Raw genomic sequence first — 18,679 nt, 5'->3', positions numbered from 1 at the left:
AAACAAAGACACTCAGCCGGAGCAATGTGAACGAAAGAACTTATAGCCAGTCCATAAAGAAACCAAATACCAAAATCTACAATCCACCATAAATCCAAAACCCAGGTATATGACACAGGCGAAATCCAAAAATACAACAGAAGTCCAAGCTTTGATAGAGAGAAACAAAACACGGGGAAACTCAGGAGACAGGCAGGTACGCTTGAGGAGACTGACAAAAAACAAGGGGAATCTCACTGACCTAAATATAGACACTATAGAGGATAACGAGGGACAGGTGAAACAGATCAGAGGAGGAGTAAATTACCAAAACAGGGGGAAAAAGTGGAAAAGCCAGAGATAGGAAGAGAAGAGAATAAAGGGAAGGAAAAACAGTTAAACAAGAAAGTCAGACATGGTGTCACTATCAATCCTGTTTGTATTTTCTGTAAGGAATTTCACTGGCGTCTCCCAACTTTGGATAACTATCCTCCGAGAAGGTCTTTACGGATTCTTTTAAGTGTCTTTTCATTTTTGCTTTTGCTCCATCACAGTTTCCTCTGCCCCAGCAGCAGAAAGAAAGCTCTAGTTCCACTGGGATCAACAGTTTCATCTTAAAGAGAGGTGAAGTAAAACCAGCACTTCAGAGTCCTTCCATCCATGATGTATATCCGCTTATCCTGTTCAGGGTCACACAGAGCTAAAGCCTATCCGAGCTTACAATGGTAGGGAGGAGCACTAACTGCCTGATCACATCACTTGCTAGGACCTTCAAAAACTGTCACAAAAATAAAACAGTTCTGATCTTACACCGCTGGTAAATGTTTGGTTAGGTTTAGGCACAAGATAAACCTTGTTACAGTTGGGAAAAGAGTGTGATTTTAGTTTAATGAATTTCTGTTCTAAGGTCAGGGGGGCTTCATCATTCTGGTTAAAATAATAACCGCATGGTTAAAGTTGGGGAACAGTCATGGTCGTGGTTAAAAGAAGCAAAATTTGTCAGTATGTAACAGGGAATTAAAAGCTCTCCCAGTGGTGTCAAAATCTGACATTTTGTTGATCCACCCACCCCGACCTCCGCTCTACAGACTTTGTGGCTCTATTATAACAACAGGATCAATATCATTGGCCCCTAGAGGGCTTCGGCCCTCTAGGAAGTAAACATGTTGTTACTGTCCATTTGCTGAAATATCAAAATGATGATGCTGACATTTATCCCAGGATAAAATAATTACCGGTTTAATGCTACTTTCAAAGTTGAATTATCATTAAAACTGGTAAATACTGTCCAGCTTCAACCAAAGTGTTCCACAGCCTCCCAGACGCAGGCGCAGCATGCTACATAAGTTTCTTTTGGGTCATTGAAAACATGGCGGAAGGCAGTGATTGAAGATTCTTCAACCTTCTAACGCTGTGGACACACGGGAGGAGGAAGCGCCGCAAAGCACTGCCTGCAGCAAAAGTTTCAGCATCTGTTGTATTTTTTTGTCTTGTTAGTGAATCTGGCAAGAAAACACACTGATAATCTATTATAAATTATATAAATTACCATATGAAATACATTATCTGATACTGATAAATGATGAAATATGTGTCCCATGCTTGCCAAATCTGTATTTATGTCAGTTGTGCAAGGTCTCATAGCATTCACAAACAATAGCCTGTGTGTGAGTGAGACTATAATAATAATAATTCATTTGCTATTCCCTAGTTTACAGAGTGGGCGTGCAGCAGGCAAACCCAGTGCAATCCAGTCCAATTAACATAACCTGCATGTCACTGGACTGTGATAAGAAACCAAAGCCTCAGAAACATAGTTAGAACATGCAATCTCTACACAAACATGTCAATGTGGTTTTTATGTTTATGTTTTGTGGTTCACTCCATATTTCTAGACAGTGAGGGTTGATCTGTAATGTTTCTGTTTTTAAATGCCTAACAAATGTAATTTCCCAATAGCTCAACACCATTGGGCTCCTGGGAAAGCATCTTGACACACTGAGGCCGGTCAAGTGGTAAGCTATGGTAATTACAGAGAATGGATAATGATAGTTTTTAGACAGCAAAGAATACAGCTAAAAGGTTGTAAATGAATCTCATGGATGTACTTCGTCGGGTTCATTTGTGTACCGCTGCTGTGATATGTAAATTTCCCCCTGGATGATCAGGAACCTGCATACTGGTATGATCATACAGGAATTTTAATAACCAGGTTTTCCATGCTCCAGGTGAACACTATATCCCGAATATGATCAAAAACAGGATGCATTTAAAAAACCGGGATACTAATGCACATGTGAGGGCAGTTACCAATATTGACAACAGAAAAGGCTAATGAGAGCTTAAGTTTCTTTAGTGCTAACAATTGATAATCACTGATGTCCTCCAACATCAGGTGCGGTCATTATCATTCACTCAGCTTAAAATATGGATGTAGATCCCAAGAACATTTCAGGTTCTTCAGAAAGGTAGATGAAAGACACATGATTTACAGAAAAACCCATCCAACTTTATATGTTTGATGACTTTTTGTCTTTGACTGTTTTTCCCCTTTGGCTTGCTCTTATTTTCCTTCACTTCTCCATCAACAGGATCATATTTGTCCCATCTGTTTTTTTTTTGTCCACTGTGGTGTGGTCAGAGCCCTGTGAGCATCACCTGAGGTGGAATTGAAATCTAATATGTAAATGCGTTTTCTTCTGAGTATGTGTGTGTGTGTGTGTGTGTGTGTGTGTTGCTGCAGTTCGGTGTGTTTTGTGGCGCCAGAGCAAACACATCAGGAGGTAAAGAAGGGGCACGACGCCTCGCTGTTGCTGCAGAATCATTTCCTCATGCATTTACATGCAAATTTGCTCCTCTGCTGCCTCTCTACAGCCACAATGGAGCTCAGCAAATCATTGTCTCATCACAGAGAGATGGATTTCATCCCTGGGCCTTGTGGATGTGGAGGGGAACCGGGCTGAATTCATATGTCGAGCTCTCTGCGGCTGCCACCGAGCCAGACTCCTCGTCCTCCATCATGAAGGAATGCAAACAGCCGGGGCCCTTTAGCATTTGTGCAAATGTCAGAGAAAAGGACAGATCTCAGGAATTAACAGCAGCAGAGATGGAGGAAGCTAAAAAACCTTCTCCAGAAGAAATAGATGGACTTGTGGTGCCAGCCGCTGGCTCCTCCACAGAGAGAAATTTATCATAGGAAGCTCAGAGCCCAAGTTAAACAGTCATGAAGACCATAATGACCCAGAGCTGAATATTTAGTTCATAAAGTTATAGTTCATAATGAGCAAAACTTTACGTATTAACTCTGAATGTGACTGATATTAATTTAAATTATTTTAAATTCTAGACATGATTTGGTTGTGTTTTGTATCGTTGATATATTTGTTGTCACGGTAAATACATAGTCATATTAAAAAACGGAACAACCTCATGTTCAGCTTAATGTCAGTGTGTAGTAGTCTTAAAGGAATAATTCAACATTTTGGGAAATACACTTTCCAAGCGTGAAATGAGAACATGATATCAATCTGATGTCTGTGTGTTAAGTACAGTACTTGGACTTGGACTAATTGCAGTTCAAACGATATGCCACAGCATTAAACCTGGATGAGGGGGATAAGGGTTAAATGACCAAATTAGACCTCAGGTTTACCTACTGATATTGCAATGCTAGTGTAGTGCATCTCACTCTGCGATGTGTGAAAGGTAAGAGCTGCACTTCCTGTGATAGCCTTTGAGCATTATGTCATCAGTGGCAACTGTGATTATGAAGAAACAAACATTTACAGGGTTGCTCGTGCACAGATGCAAAGTCACGACATGCTCCACACTCCCAAACACAAACTCAACAGTACACATTAGCTTTGAGACTACACGGCAGCTGTGCTACTACATATCTTGACAACTTCCTGCCTTACGTAGCAGCATTATGCACGAAAATGAACACAATTGTAGCTTTTAAATACATTTGTACAAATACAAAGTACATTTGTTTAAAGCAACTCAATAGATAAAAAAAAAACCCGAAACAAAACACAGTAAAGGTCACCTTCCCCAGAAGAAAGTTCAGGCAAAAAGAGCAAGTAAAGCTCGCTGGAGCTCAACAAATACAGTTTTACAAAATAAAACAATTATGATACTTCCTTTTATAACCACGAGTATCTCCCTTTTGTGAAAATGTGACCAATCTTCGCATGAAACTCAATTAAATCTCATTATTATATTCTTAACATATTAACAACATTCTTAAACTTCAAACACAAGAGATGTCCTGTTCATAATATGAGCCTGGTATCATCAAAAGGTGTATGAATAACACAAGTCATTTGGCTTGGTAGGCCTATTGTAACGCACATTTTGGTTTTCGCGTGTCATTTCACGCCGTTCAGACAGCATTGACTTCTATTGTGCGGAAACGGCGTGTTATTCATACGCTTACTGTCACAGGTAAAATCAGCGTGTGTGGGATATAAATAGCCAAAAGTCCAACACTAAGGTGGTGCAGTGGTGGTCGGGTGGATAATAAGTCGGTCCCTGACCCAGGAGGCCAGCGTTCGGTTCCCATGTTTTTTTCATGGTTCTTATTTAAGTTATGTAGGTTACCATGCTACATCGTTGCTAACATTAGCTACGTTAGCCCCCCCTGATGTAGTCTACTGCTACCCTTAACCATCATTGATTATGCTTGTCGACTGGTTAACCGTACAGCTGCTAGCAGGAAGGGTTAACCTCCTTTGTGTTGCTTAGGTCTACAGGGACTGAACAGCGTGAAATGACACACAAAAGCTTAAAATGCGTTGACATGGCACGCCGAAATGTCCTTAAAAGTGACGTGTTATTTATACGCCATTCCATGATCTCACATTGATAATATAGCACAATGTACCACAAGCCCACAACATTAGCAACCAACTAGCTAACAGACAAACATACCTCCCTACACTTTGCTCTTGTGTTTGTAGTTCTGCAAAAGCGTAGATTAAGGATTGACACTACTCTCCAGCAGGGTGCGAATTATACAGTGACAACCAGGGGGGTCAACTTTTTTTGCAGGTCCAAAAGAAAACCCAGTACAGCGCAGGTGCAGGCTTCAGTGAACTAAAATCTTACAATGCTTACAATATCCTTGCTTATTTAACTAATGTCATCAGTCTGTAGATGATGATTAATCAAATTCATTACACCAGTTCACGGGTGCCCCATACCACACGACAACTTTTGTGGTCAGAGGTCACCAAGTATTCTAGAGCAAAACTGCCAGCAAGTCAGACCCACAAGAGCAGCCCATCATGGCCGCTCAAACACAGACCCACACAGTGTTGATAAAGAACTAAAGACACATAAAATACAGTCTGCATTATTATCTCTAATTCCTAGTTTAAAGTTTAAAGTTTCAACTTACTGTTTTTCAGCAAATATCTCTTTTCCTCTTGCTCATGTTGACTCTGAATTATGTAATCTGCGTCCAATAAAGCAGGAGTCTGACAAACACTGTTGCTGGGGAATTTTTGGGAATTCCAGAGTTAAAACAAATGCCATGTTTATTGTGAAAGGACTCACAAAAGACTTCATATGAAATAATAAACTCTATATTGATGTAAAAATGTATCTCTACAATAACTAATCCCCAATTTCACTGCTCATCCCTAAAAACCAGTGTTAGTAGACAATTACATAAAATATGAAATTACATAGTTATAATGAAATGATAGGGTGGGCTCTCAGCTAGCTAACATCAGATAGCTAAGTAAAAGAAATGCTAATTACAAATCTCTGAAGGTAGGAAAGATAAGTGTATTAAAGCAGCCAAATAATAACTACTGACATTAACCTGCTGCGTCTCCATTGGCGTGTGATGCACCGGATTGGAGCAGCTGCGCTGCGAGTGATGCTGACAGACAAGACGTTCAACTAACACCAATGTTAGAATATGGTACGTGCCATTTTAGGGGTGTCTGAAATTGTATTTTAAGATTCTTCAATGTAAGGCATGAGTACAGTAAATGTAATATTTAACAAATACAGGTAAGAAAGACCCCCCTGAACTGTTGGTTTTTCCTCTTTTGGGATGTCCAAGCCTTAACTAGGGGTGTCAGACCCCCCGTAAATCGAACCATGCCCTCCAGTCTTTGTAAATCGCTTTGTGTGTTCATGTTCTTAAAGTGCGCAAACTGCATAAGCTGAAAAAAAACTGAGATGTTATTGAAAAAAATTGCAAGTGCATGTTTATGTAAAAAGAATTTTCTATTTTTAAAACGCTATTATTTTTTCATCAGATGTGTCCTTACTTGAACAATAATTTATTTTTGTGCTTTAACATTCACATCAGCAGTCATTTACTCACAGCTTCTTATCAGTTTCTTCAGATGGTAGAGATTTAAAGTTTGGACCAAAGTCCTAAAAGAGCAGTTTGTAACCGAACATAGCTTTAACTGAGTTTTTACTACGGTGGAACAGGAGGTCAGCAGTGATGTCACATTTCACACTCCCACATACAGGAACTAAAAAATCTTCAAAGGGTTAAAGTTGAACCTAAATGGAAGTTAGCCAAGTGCATCATGGGGGAAACCAGCAGAGAAAACTCCAGCGAGAAGTCCGCTGCCAAGTTCCTGTCAAACTCTGAAACTGATAACTGCTGCAGGGAAAGAATCAGCCAGCCAGAGTTTCTCTCAGTCCATTTTAGATTTTTCTGAACAGAATCATGCGTCTCTGGTGGTGTTGTTCGGAGAGCAGAGCCTCGCTAATCTTTGGTGACTTCAATGTTATCTTCAGCTGGGCGGGTGGGGCTTTTCGGCGGCCTGGAGGGGAGCATCTCTGGTGGGGAAAATCTCATTTTCTATTCAGTCCGCTGCTCTATTCAGACTGGAAATGTCTCCTCATTAGGCACTGTCCAAAGAACATCAAATCATTACATATCAATTGGATTATGTTATCGTCCGAATTGGATTTTTGTTTGGTGAGTCTCCAAAACCAAAGAGGGTGAAAGTTTGTCCCAGTGTGAAGCCCAGCGAGTGGCAGAAACCAGATGGGATCTCAGTTTCTGAACGTTTCTGTTTGGACCATTGACTGATAGCTTCTGCTAATTACTCTCCCTCTCTGTCTCCGTCTGTCTCCCCCTGGTTCTTTTGTCTCCTGGCTGACTGTTGACTTCTGAACGTCTGTGTTTGCCCTTCAATCAGTTGCCTCCATTTTCACTTTTTCATTAGAAAAAACAGCTGAAAAGAACTCAAACAAAGCTCAGATAACCAGACACCAAGTAGCAACTAAATTGGATTCATCATTATAAGAACAAAAAACTGGACTGTGACTATAGGACAGAATATAATGGAGCTACAGTAACGTCCTTAAGGGGGAATACATAAGTTTTCATTGAAGCTCTTTCAAAAATAACGAAATAATCTTAATAAATAATGTTGTCATTATTAGAGGAAAATCAGGGTTAAAAGTAGATTTGTGTCTTTACTTAAATCCAGGAATCCTAAAATGTTATATCAGTGGCGCATCCATGATTAAAAGGACATCTACAATAAACATTTACATTTATTCATTTAGCTAACTCGTTTATCCAAAGAGACTTATAATTCAAGGACACATTGTTGTCTTACAGTGGATTTGAACCCGGGTCTCTCACACCAAAGTCTGTCCTTTAGAAAGTGTAGAAATAAAAAAAAAAAATAGCTGTAATTATATTTTCATCTTTTGGTGTATTTCTTACTTGTTTTTACTTGTGATCATTTCTTGTATGTTTTCACTCCTGAAGCTACAGACACAAAACTGAACCGGCAGCCAAAAATGTCCATTTTGACCTGGTGAGGCTCGACTTTAATATTTATTCAAGAAGTTCCAGTGGGGCCGGCGGCGTCTCTGGGGCTTCAAACCAGACGGGGGGTTGAAGAGTGTGAAGGAAGAAGACAGGCACCAGTCAAGGTGTGAAAGATACAACAGGGGAGAGGATGTAGAGAACAAGTGAGGTGAGGGAAACAATGGCGGACGAAATCACCTCCATTTCAATGCTTCTCCTAACTAATCTTAGATTTTACCTTTTTAAAAGCAGAAAAACAACAAACAGGAGAGGAAGAGTGGGATAATGGAGGTCAGAGAGAGGAATCAGAAGAGAGAAGGAAGAAAAGGAACAGAATTACAGAGTGATTACAGCGTGGGTGGTGTAAAAGGACTAACATGTAGGAGAAAGGAAGGAATGAAGTGAAGGAGATGTGGGAGGTGAGAAGGAAAAAATCAGCTTATTTCTATTCCAGACGGCACTGACACACTGTTTAGCTTAAATCTGTAATATGAAGCTTGGTTTTTTAAATTAAGAGTAGAGTAAATGTAAGATGGCAGGTGGAGCAGAAGCAGGAAGCAGTAATCCAGTTTCAGGTGTAGCTGCATTAACGTTAGCCAGATCTCTTAAGTATTCTAGGCAAAGTCATTCAGTGTAATTCAATAAAAACTGACCTGGGAAACATCAGGCCTCTGACAGGCTTTATTTTATCTCTGTATCCAGCTCGTGAACACCAGGCTTGCTCATGTTCCCCTTAAATGTCCCCTTAACCCATTTAGACCCAGCAGAACATCAGTTTAATAGAGGCATCTCACTGTCAGTCAACATATAAATATTGTTGTTCTTTATGAGAGGAATTGTTTTGGGTGTAATAATTTACAATCTAGGTGTTGATCCTTGACCCCTATGAAGTCACAAATGAGAGTGACATGGTTTAAGTTTAGTAAAGATTTGTTGTTGTTATTTATTGGTTGTAAGTCTGCTCAGCTGATTGTTGTCAGGTACACGAAAAAGAAGAAGAAAGTTTTCTTAGCAAACCAATATAATACCTTTATATAATCAATCTATAAATCTTGTTGAATATTCACAAAAGTCATTTCTTCAAAGTCAAATAACCCTGGTTATGTCCTTTGGACAGATGAGACCAAACTGGAGCTCAAAATTAATCTGTGAAAGAAAGGAACACCATACCTACAGTGAAACATGAAGAAGGTTCAGTTATGTTTTGGGGCCCGCTTTGCTTGAATCTGTGCAGAGCACAATGAAATCTCAAGACTATCGAGCCATCCTGGAGCAAAACGTAATGTCCAGTGTCAGAAAGCCGTGTCTCAGTCGCAGTTCAACGGTCCTCCAACAGGAAAATGACCCAAAACACACAGCTAAAGAACCCAAGAATGGATAAGAACAAAACATTGGACTATTCTGAAGTGGCCTTCTGTGAGTCCTGATCCTGTCAAACATCTATGGCAGTGGTCGGCAATAGTTGGCAATAATATCTGCCCATTGGCCAGATTACTTTGATAGCGGCAAACCCCCCCGAGAAATGATAGCGGCTGGTGCTGAAACAGAGCTCAGTCATGACAGCAAAAGTAACTCAATTAATCACTTCCCTTTAAGTGATTGTGCGAAATCATTTTTGCAGCAGTACTTTATGTCGTGTTTAATATAGAGATTTTACTTTGAAAAGTTCTGAAGAAAATTCTAAAGAGTCTCTCGCATGCTTGTCCCACCTCTTCAAAAGCCATCAGAAAATGTGAGATCAGATTCTCCTCAAGAATTTCCTCTGCCTGGAGATGCTGGGGAAATGAAAATAAGCGTCCATAGCTTGATGTGGACCAATCGCGGGGATGCACACACTCCTGCACATGCTTAATTGTGCTTGATAAATAAATCGATCTCTTCATAATCAATTTGTTGAAAAGGTAGTAAAAAAATACCAGCAGCAAGTGGGGTTTGAACACACAACCCCTCAAACGGCAGTCCTGTGCACTACTGACAGAGCTAACAAAGCCAAGGGCAAATAATGTATCATAGAAAATCAATGCGTTCTGGCCCACCATCTAATGAGTTGAAAAAAAATTGGTCCGATGCCAGACTTATTTGCCGAACCCTGATCTATGGGGAGAGCTGAAACTTTTATTCTGGAGGAGGGCCCATCAAACCTGAGACAGCTGAAGCAGTTTGATTAGGAAGAGTGGGGCAAACTACCTGTTTAGACTCTTTAGACTTTGTCTCCTGACTTATTCCGCCGCTAGAGGTCGTGACCTAACTAAAAAGGTAAATATAGGTTGTAATAAGCTGCTGCATAATCAACCTATACGGCCGTTTTTCTGATGAGAAAGGACTGTCTGAAAAATAACGTGTTTACTAAATCAATATATGAAGCTGATAAGCAGATTGAAGACTTTATGAGTAGTTTTACTGTTTAACTCTGTTGGAAAAGGTGACCTGAAAAAAAAGGTTTTATTTCTTATTGTTTCCTGCTTATTCGGTCACTCTCATGAGCCTGAGCACCGCTGGAGATCGTTCTCGTTGTTCCCAGATCTGTAACAACGAAACGCAGTTTGTTTTTTTTTTTTGAAATCCTCAAAACCCATATCTCATATTTATCATCCTCCTCCTGGCTCCACATAACTCTTCTTTCTATTTTCCTTTCTCCTCCTCCTCACCCTTTCTTTTGTTCCTTTAAAGTAAAAAGACTTATTCCTTCCCTCCTTCCTTCCTTCCTTCCTTCCTCTTCTCTGTGCTGTCATTTTAATAATTTTTTTCTCCTCTTCCTTCTATCCCTCTCTCCCTGCGGTGGAGGAGGAGAGTTGGATGATGATGGCGGAGGAGGCAGAGGAGGACGGACAGGCCGACATGCTGCCAGTCGTCCCCCATTAGAGCGGTGCTCCGTCTTGGTCCTGCAGATCAATAGGCGGCCTAATGAAAGCCAAGTGCTGCCTCATTGTGACACACTGCGAGGAGGGGGACGGAGGGGTAACAACCAGGCAATAAGACGTCAGCGTTGGTCAGGTCCTGTGTACGAAGCTAATAATGCAGCTGATGCTGATATTATTAACCTGATCTGCTCCAGTCTGTTTGATCGATTGAAGAACTCATCAATGAAACTCTGCAACAGCTGATTAACCTGATTGGATTCTAATGAAATGCAATGATCAAACTCACACGCATGTGTAGCATAATAATGTTTCAGTGGAGAAATTTATTTTCAGTCTCAAGATAATTTAAGTTTGATGATATTATCGATGTAAAATGTTGTCGACTGTAAAAGGAATCAGCCTCCAAATGTCGATCAAATCCTAGTTGGCAGTTAACAGAGTTTTATTTACTTCAGTCAGCGCAGACAGAACAAAGAAGTCTTTACTGAAGTAAATCTGGCTAAACAACAGAGAAATACTCAGTTGCTTTCTCAATAAACAGTACCCAAGAATTGGCAGTAAAATGCACTCGAGTACTGAAAAATACTGAGGATAAACTAACATACCTTTAATTTAGCATGAAAGCATTTTCATGTCCTCACCAGAAAACAGCCGTATAGGTCGATTATACAGCAGGTTATTACGATTCATATTTACGTTTTCAGGTAGGACGTGACCTCTCGCGGCAGAAGAAGTCAGGTGACGTAGTATAAAGAGCGACAAAGTCTGTGTAAGGAGGTCCTTTTCACTCAGGAGATTGAAGTTAGAGTCCCATGTGAAAGAAAGTCAATATTGACATGTTTTAAGTTCAATAACGTTTGGTAGATGATGACTTACATCACATGACTTAATGCCTTAATGACAACCAGCCTATTTTGTCATTAAGGTATGAGAACGTGTCAGTTGCAGCAGCTGAATGTAAATAAAAGTCTTGGTTAGTCATGAAACCCTGGTTGAATCACCAAAACAGAAGATGAACAACAAGCTCTACCAACCTATAGATATAAAAAATGAAGAAGATGCATTTCAGTAGAAACAACCCATCATAGAGCTTAAAACGGAGACTTCATTTCAATAAAACCTGTCTATATCATAAGGCCACAAATGTTACTTACATCTGACAGCTTTGTCCTGCAGCATCAGTGTTTCAGAAAACCTGAACATTGATGTATTTCCACCAAAAAAACGTCCAAACATTTATCTTTGTTTCTGAATGACACTGAGAGTCTTCATAAGACCAGACATGTCAGACTCTCTTCACTTTGTCTGTGTATTATCAACCCTTTCCTTCCCTGAACCTTCCAGCAGCAGCAGTTTAAATTTTCCCAACATTTCCTGTGGGGACGGAACAGCGGCAGTAAAACAGGTAGGCCATAAAACCTGGGAAAGGACATTTCTGTAATTCACTGGAACGTTATGATTCCCAGCTGAGTCCGAGGAAGTTCTGTTTAAGTGCCTGCTGCTGAGGTGTCTGATTTACTCTCATTCATTTATTCCGTTTGTCTCTAAATGTAAATCCAATAACTGAGCTACTTTGATGGAGGAAACACTGAACCCTCACCGCCAACACTGCAGCAATATTTAATCAAAGGGGGACCGAATCTGAAACTCAGGCCGGCTCTAATCTCGTTGGTAAATATTCTAAGCTTAATGTTGCTGTAGCAAACCATACTGACAAAGTTACATTGCAGGTGCAGTGTACCTGACATTGTTACATCCACCATTTTGTCAGATCTATGACCAAAAATAGGTACTTCTCTTATTGCGATTGTTCATACTTTGTTTTTTTTTACTGCCAACGAAGCTGTCTGAGGCTAATTTGTTGCTAACACAGGATTATAGGTAACTGTTAAGTTATCTTTGCGCTAACTGCTTGTGTTATGTGTGTTTCTCTTTGTACCTTTACTCTTTAACAGTTTCACAGTTTAATAATTGTTTGTGATTTTTGAGGTTATGATACTGCTGGTGTAACTGCTTCTGGGTCATGCTTCACTGACATGTTTATTTTGTATGTTTCTGTAATAGATTCATGATTATTTTAACTCATACAGCCATTAAAAAAGAATGAAATAAATAAGATGTTAAAACGGGGTCCCTGAGCAGTCCCAGAGGCGTGCGACCTCTGACATAAATACCACTTGTAAGTCGCTTTGGATAAAAGCATCAGCTAAATGAATAAATGAATGTATGTAAATGTGAAAGAAAAAAAATGTGCCATTTTAAACTACTGTTTAGATAAAAATGTAGTGATCTTCACGTATTTCTACATAAGATAGCGTGTAATGGGTCACATGACCTTAGTTTAGTTGAGGGCATAACCATGGCATTATGAGTAAGAGTCTACGATGATGATGATGTCTTCTATCTTCTTGTAGTTTACAAGGTGTCTGCTGACAATTGAGTGAAATAAAATAGGTCCTCAATAGACATATGCATCATCCGTGGCCATTTTTTCATGGAACCGGTGTAGTTACAGCTGCCCATCAGCAACTAAACTGAGGTGACAAAAGGTTACTTTACATTTTATTGTTAGTATGATTTCTAACAAGTTCAAAACTCACAGATGAAACCTGTTTTAAATATGTTACACAATATGAAACACTACATTGACATTATTGGAGCATTATAAGATAGCTTTACAAGAGAGGGTGTACTTCAGCATCACTTAAGTGCCAATAATGACAGTTTAACTCATTGTTATTTTGCAATTATACAATGGTTACCAACAAAATAAAAGATATAACAACCTTTTCAAAAAATGTCAGTCTGGTTTCCGCTCCGTTCAGAGCACAGAAAAAGCCCTGGTTAGAGACGCAAACGACCTAAGACTAGCAGCTGATGGTGGCTCACCTTCCCTCCTCATACTCCTCGATCTGTCTGCTGCATTCGATACTGTGGATCATGGCATTCTCCTAAATCCACTACACCACACCACTGGACTCACTGACACTGCTCTTAACTGGTTTGAATCGTACCTGACAGAACAGAGTACATTTAATTGGAAAGTGCAAGGTCCCGGCAAGACACAGTCATCTGCGGGGTCCCCCAGGGGTCAGTCCTTGACCCCATCCTCTTGATTATTTACATCCTCCCCCTTGGCCACGCCATTAGCCGCTATGGAGACTCATTTCACTGTTATGCTGATGACACAGAACTGTACATGAAATCGGACACACACTCCTCTGCAGCTTCACCAACATCAACATTGTCTTCGATACTCACCGCCTGTCTGGAGGAGATAAAGGTGTGGATGAAACACAACTTCCTCCAGTTGAACAGCTCAAACGCTTGTTGGCACCTCACATGAAATCCAGTCATCCTCCATAACTGGTATTACTATCTCTGGTCCTAACATTCCCCTCTCCACAACTGTCACCAATCTTGGTGTAAGATTTGACCCACAACTGACATTTTAAGCTCATCTGAAACACCTCTGCATGATTTAATTCTACCACCTCAGAAAGATTGCAAAACTCTGTTCCACACTCACCTTAGCTGATGCTGGTCCACACCTTTGCCTCCTCCAGACTGGATTACTGTAATGCGCTTCTCATCGGGATCCCTAAATGGGAAGCCAGTGACGTTCCCATTTCTGCTAAGACTGAACACAAGGTCTCCCTCCTCACCCATCAATGCATCTATGGTTATAGTTTATAATAAACGTAAACGCTAAGTGGCAGTCCATGTTATTCCAGATTTCATATACTCATCAGACAAATCCACTGTCTGATGGGCTTGGAGGAGCAAGGTGACGCCAACTGTCTTTATGAACTGCAGTGATTGTGTTCAAATAGCACCTGTCTGTAAACCCCTTGCTGAAAGGAAAACATGTTGTGATGCCCTGACTGTGTTTGACAGGGTGATTTACTAAGCTTAGTGCAAATTACAGTTTAAATGACAGTGGATGTGACCCATCTGTTGAACAGACGCAGAGGAGATGAATCCAGCTGAACTCAGGGCCTCAGATGGATTTTACCCTTAGCACCTCAAACTGCTTTTCCACTGGTGTCTGTTTTGAGTTCTTTAAGCGAATATTTATCCACATCTAAGGAGACACTCCACCTTCAAACTCCGCCACATTTATCCAGAATTACAGCTGTTCAAACTGATTCAACTGAATAGAGGTCACTTCACAGCATCTTTAAGAGGTTTTGGAGTGTAAATAATGAATAAGATGGAAGAAAAGTGGAGCAGAGATATGACCGGTAAGTTTCTACAGCCGAAGAAAGAAGTGGAGAGTATTTTAGTTCTCATCTGTGCTGAAAAGCCTGTTTGTGTTTCTTTTCTTTTTAAATGAATCCAGTTTGGACGAGTAATGGTGCATTGTTGAAACTCATTTCCTATGACTGTGATTTTTTTCCAGGTACTGTATTTATCAGCAGATAAAAAATATAAGCATCGTTTTCTCTGTGTGTGTGTTTATGTGCGAGCACATTCAAAAGCTGCCTGCCTCCTCTTCTTTCTTCTCTCCGGCAGCAGCAGAGTGTCCTTGCAGAGCAGAGGACGACTCGCTGTTCAGCTCCTCCATAAATCTTCAGGTACAACGGAGCTCAATTAGCGACGGCGGCGGCGGCGGCGGCGGCGGCGGCAGTGCCACGCTCTGAAATGTCATCGTCTTTTGTTGCTGCCAGACAATTACTGTTAAATATCTTTTATTGTTGTTTGTGTGTGTGAGAGCCAATTCTCATTTAGGAATCAAAGGCAAAAGTGCAGACAGCGTCATTAAAAAAGGGTGAAGTAATTAGCCGTCTACATACTGCTCACTAATCAGCATACAAAAAAAACAGTAGTGTGTGAGTGGACGGGGGGAGGGAGGGATCAAAATGTCAGTTTCTAGAATATGGGGCCCACTTGACATGCAGCAGCCTGAAAATAAATACTGAAAATTTTAAATAGAAATATATATATATATATATATATTTTAAAAAGAATTTGAATAATTAAATAAATGAAAAAAGAGAGAGAATAGAGAAAGAAAAATAAAGTTACCCAAACTTCTTCTAAGCAGTAAACAGATAAATATAGAAAAAATAATACAAATACTTTTCTGCTAAAAGAGTTTTTCCTGGTTTGTTCCAGGCACATTCGTTCCATTGGAGGGAAATGTTAATACTACTGCATATAATTATTTTCAGAAAAAAGTTTACTGCACATTTTAGGCAACGGATTGAGCAAGGTCTTTTTGTTTTAAAAAAAATTTTTCTGCGTATTTTATTTATTTTTTTTTTTCTTGGAAAGGCTGAAACCAGAAGAGTGGCGGCTGTTATTGCGAAACATTAAAGCTCATGGTTTTAGATTTACATGCTCAACTATCTGTTTTGGCTTTTCGGCTTTGAAAGATTGGGTGTCCACATATTTTTGTGGCTCCAGCACTCCTGCTGCTGCTGAGTGTCTCTGCCTCCACTGATCTTTCTTATTTATATCCAAAAATCTAAAAAACATCTGTGGCCCCAAATTGTTTGTGGTGTTGTCTGAGCATGCTCAGAGCAGCAGGAGGAGCCACAAACAAGCAGTGTCCCAATCAATGTAAAATGGCAATATAAAGTATCGTTTGTATTTTGGCAGTTAACGACTAGCTGTGAGCAGCTTTTCCACTGCTTTTGACAGTGTCCATCAACATATTTCTAAGAAATCTATTCACATTAGTCTGCACACAGTTATTTTAAGCACACTAAAAGCAGTATAAATTCATTCATTTGAAGCGCCCTCTGTGCTGTGAAAAAAAAGCAGTATGTAATAATCACATTGCAGATTGATCTCCATGTAACTCTGGACACATCTGAGATTTACAAAAACAGGGTCACACGACATAAACAAAGCCTTTGTTCGGGTCCTGTGACAGAGCAGCAGGCAGCAGAAGGTATCTTCCCCCGATCAACATGAATACACAAACACTATAAAGACACAAATTTTTGGAAATTTAGATGAATATAGATGTGCGACACCTTCTGTCGCTCGCCAGCTCGTCCATTTGTCTCCATTAGAGTCTGCAAAGGGAATTAAGCTGTGCATCTGTTGCAGGTCATGTCTGGATCTGTCATTGACACGCAGCATCGCAGCTCATCGCTGCACAGAGGGACGTACGGAGGTTCATCAACGACAAAACTACAAGAGAAACAAAGTCAATTATCAACTGTCAATGTATTTAATTAACAAATGAACACCAATCTTAATTTTAGATGCGATAAGATGAACTTCCAAAGGGACAGTGATGTGAGTGCAAATTTAAATATAAGATATCATTAATGTGCAGGTCCAAAGTATTCATAATGCCAAGAAAATAATAATAATAATAATAATAATAATAATCCTTATTTGTAGAGCACTTTTCAAAAACAATGCAGGCTCATTAAATGTATTTGTTAGTAATGTGATATTTTGTTGTGCTTTGTAATGTTGCATCTGTTTCTTGTCTGTAATGTGCAAAGCGCATGAAAATAACCAAGATAACACACACAGCAAATTTCAAACAGAAATCAGCATGATGAAGAACTGTTAAATATCATGTTGCCACTGTTTGTCCGATAACCAAATTTTTATCTTACTAAAAAAAATCTGCTCTGTTTCAGTCTGAAGTAATTTCAAAGTCTGTTCCAGCCATTAGATCTTCGAATGGGAAGTGTGATTTTCTTCATTGTTTCTGTCAATGATGACAACATCAATAAAATTACTAAACGACAAAAACCCCTCGGTGTGAGTGCAGTAGTTTTCCTCCCACATCCCCACCTGACTGTGACCGATTGGGCTGTTTGTCTTAATGTTTCCCATAAATCAAGCTTTGTGAATCAGTTTAGTTACTAGGCTCACTACTTTAATGCATGCCCTTTGCTGTGTGAATCACTGCTTTTTACTAGTTTTTCCTAAAGCTTAATATATTTCATAAAAAGATTATGGATCTTTTTCTGTAGTTAGTGAAGGCACTCCTGCACCACCTCCACTATCAGACTGTAAAGCAAAACCCTGGAAGGAGCGAGAATTTTTTATTTAGTATTTCATTAACATATTTTATTAAATCAGGGGTCATGGTGGTAGCTAAAATATTACAGCGATGATAATGTTGTGATCTTTGTCAAAGTCTGCAGTCTAACCTAGTGTTACTTAAAGAAATAATCTTAAGAGTTTCATTTAAATAAATGTCTGCTAAGTTACTATTTATCGTCGATTGAGTAAACACAATGGTTACTGAGCCTACGACCCATTGATGAAAATAATGCAAAAATGCTGCATTAAGTTACTACTAATGCAAACTGCTGCACCTTCACAATAAATACATTTAACTGGCAAACCTTCATTTGACAGGACCGTGGATAGAGCGAGGAAATGAGTGTGAGAGATTCGGGTCGAAACTGGGTTCCTGCAGTAAGGACTCAGATTTGTACATGTTGCGTGCACTCTACTAAACGAGCTAACCGTGCCCCCACAAGGTGACTTTTATTATAAAGTAGACACAGGAAATATGTTTGTCAGTAAGATAATAGCACTGACCACTATCATCCATCAAACATGCATCTACAAAACAAGACAGCATTTCCATTTTCTGCATTTTCTGACAGAGGATCCTTTTAAAATATTTCAGGGAGTAATGGAACACTCATGAGCAGCACAGTGAGCTGTTAGATGAAGAGCTGCAGGAGACAGGCTGCACACCTCCAACTCAGCCAGGTAACCAACTCCTTTCACTGTGCCCTGCTGTTCACACACTGTGCAGCATAAAGTCAGATCACGGTTCCTCACAGAATGATGGAAAAAGGCCAATTACTGCCTGACTTCTTTATTAACACAGAAATAGTTTGTTTTGGTGCCCCCAGAATTCTGTAACCTGTAGTATGAAACCACACTTGCTGTTATCACCAGTAACTACAGATGTAGCCAAATATTCCAGGACTGAAATTTTAAGAATTAAAACTTTAAGACTGGAGCAAGTTTTGAAGATGACGAGCAAAGAAATAATTTCCTCTCAGATGTACATGACAGTTTTCTTGTGGATTTAACACATAAA

General features: G+C 39.8%; 1 long non-coding RNA gene across 1 annotated transcript; it reads left to right on the top strand.

Moving 5' to 3' along the window:
* The first annotated feature begins 371 nt into the window (after positions 1-371).
* LOC123958067 lies at positions 372-3,403 on the top strand. The gene is made up of 3 exons (XR_006821993.1): positions 372-603; positions 1,939-2,004; positions 2,854-3,403. It is a non-coding gene; the product is annotated as an uncharacterized LOC123958067 (long non-coding RNA).
* The last annotated feature ends 15,276 nt before the right edge of the window (positions 3,404-18,679 follow it).

Source organism: Micropterus dolomieu, linkage group LG19, assembly GCF_021292245.1.
Source record: "Micropterus dolomieu isolate WLL.071019.BEF.003 ecotype Adirondacks linkage group LG19, ASM2129224v1, whole genome shotgun sequence".
Taxonomy (NCBI): domain Eukaryota; kingdom Metazoa; phylum Chordata; class Actinopteri; order Centrarchiformes; family Centrarchidae; genus Micropterus; species Micropterus dolomieu.
Note: the sequence above shows the minus strand (reverse complement) of the source record. Positions and strands in the feature narration are given on the sequence as shown.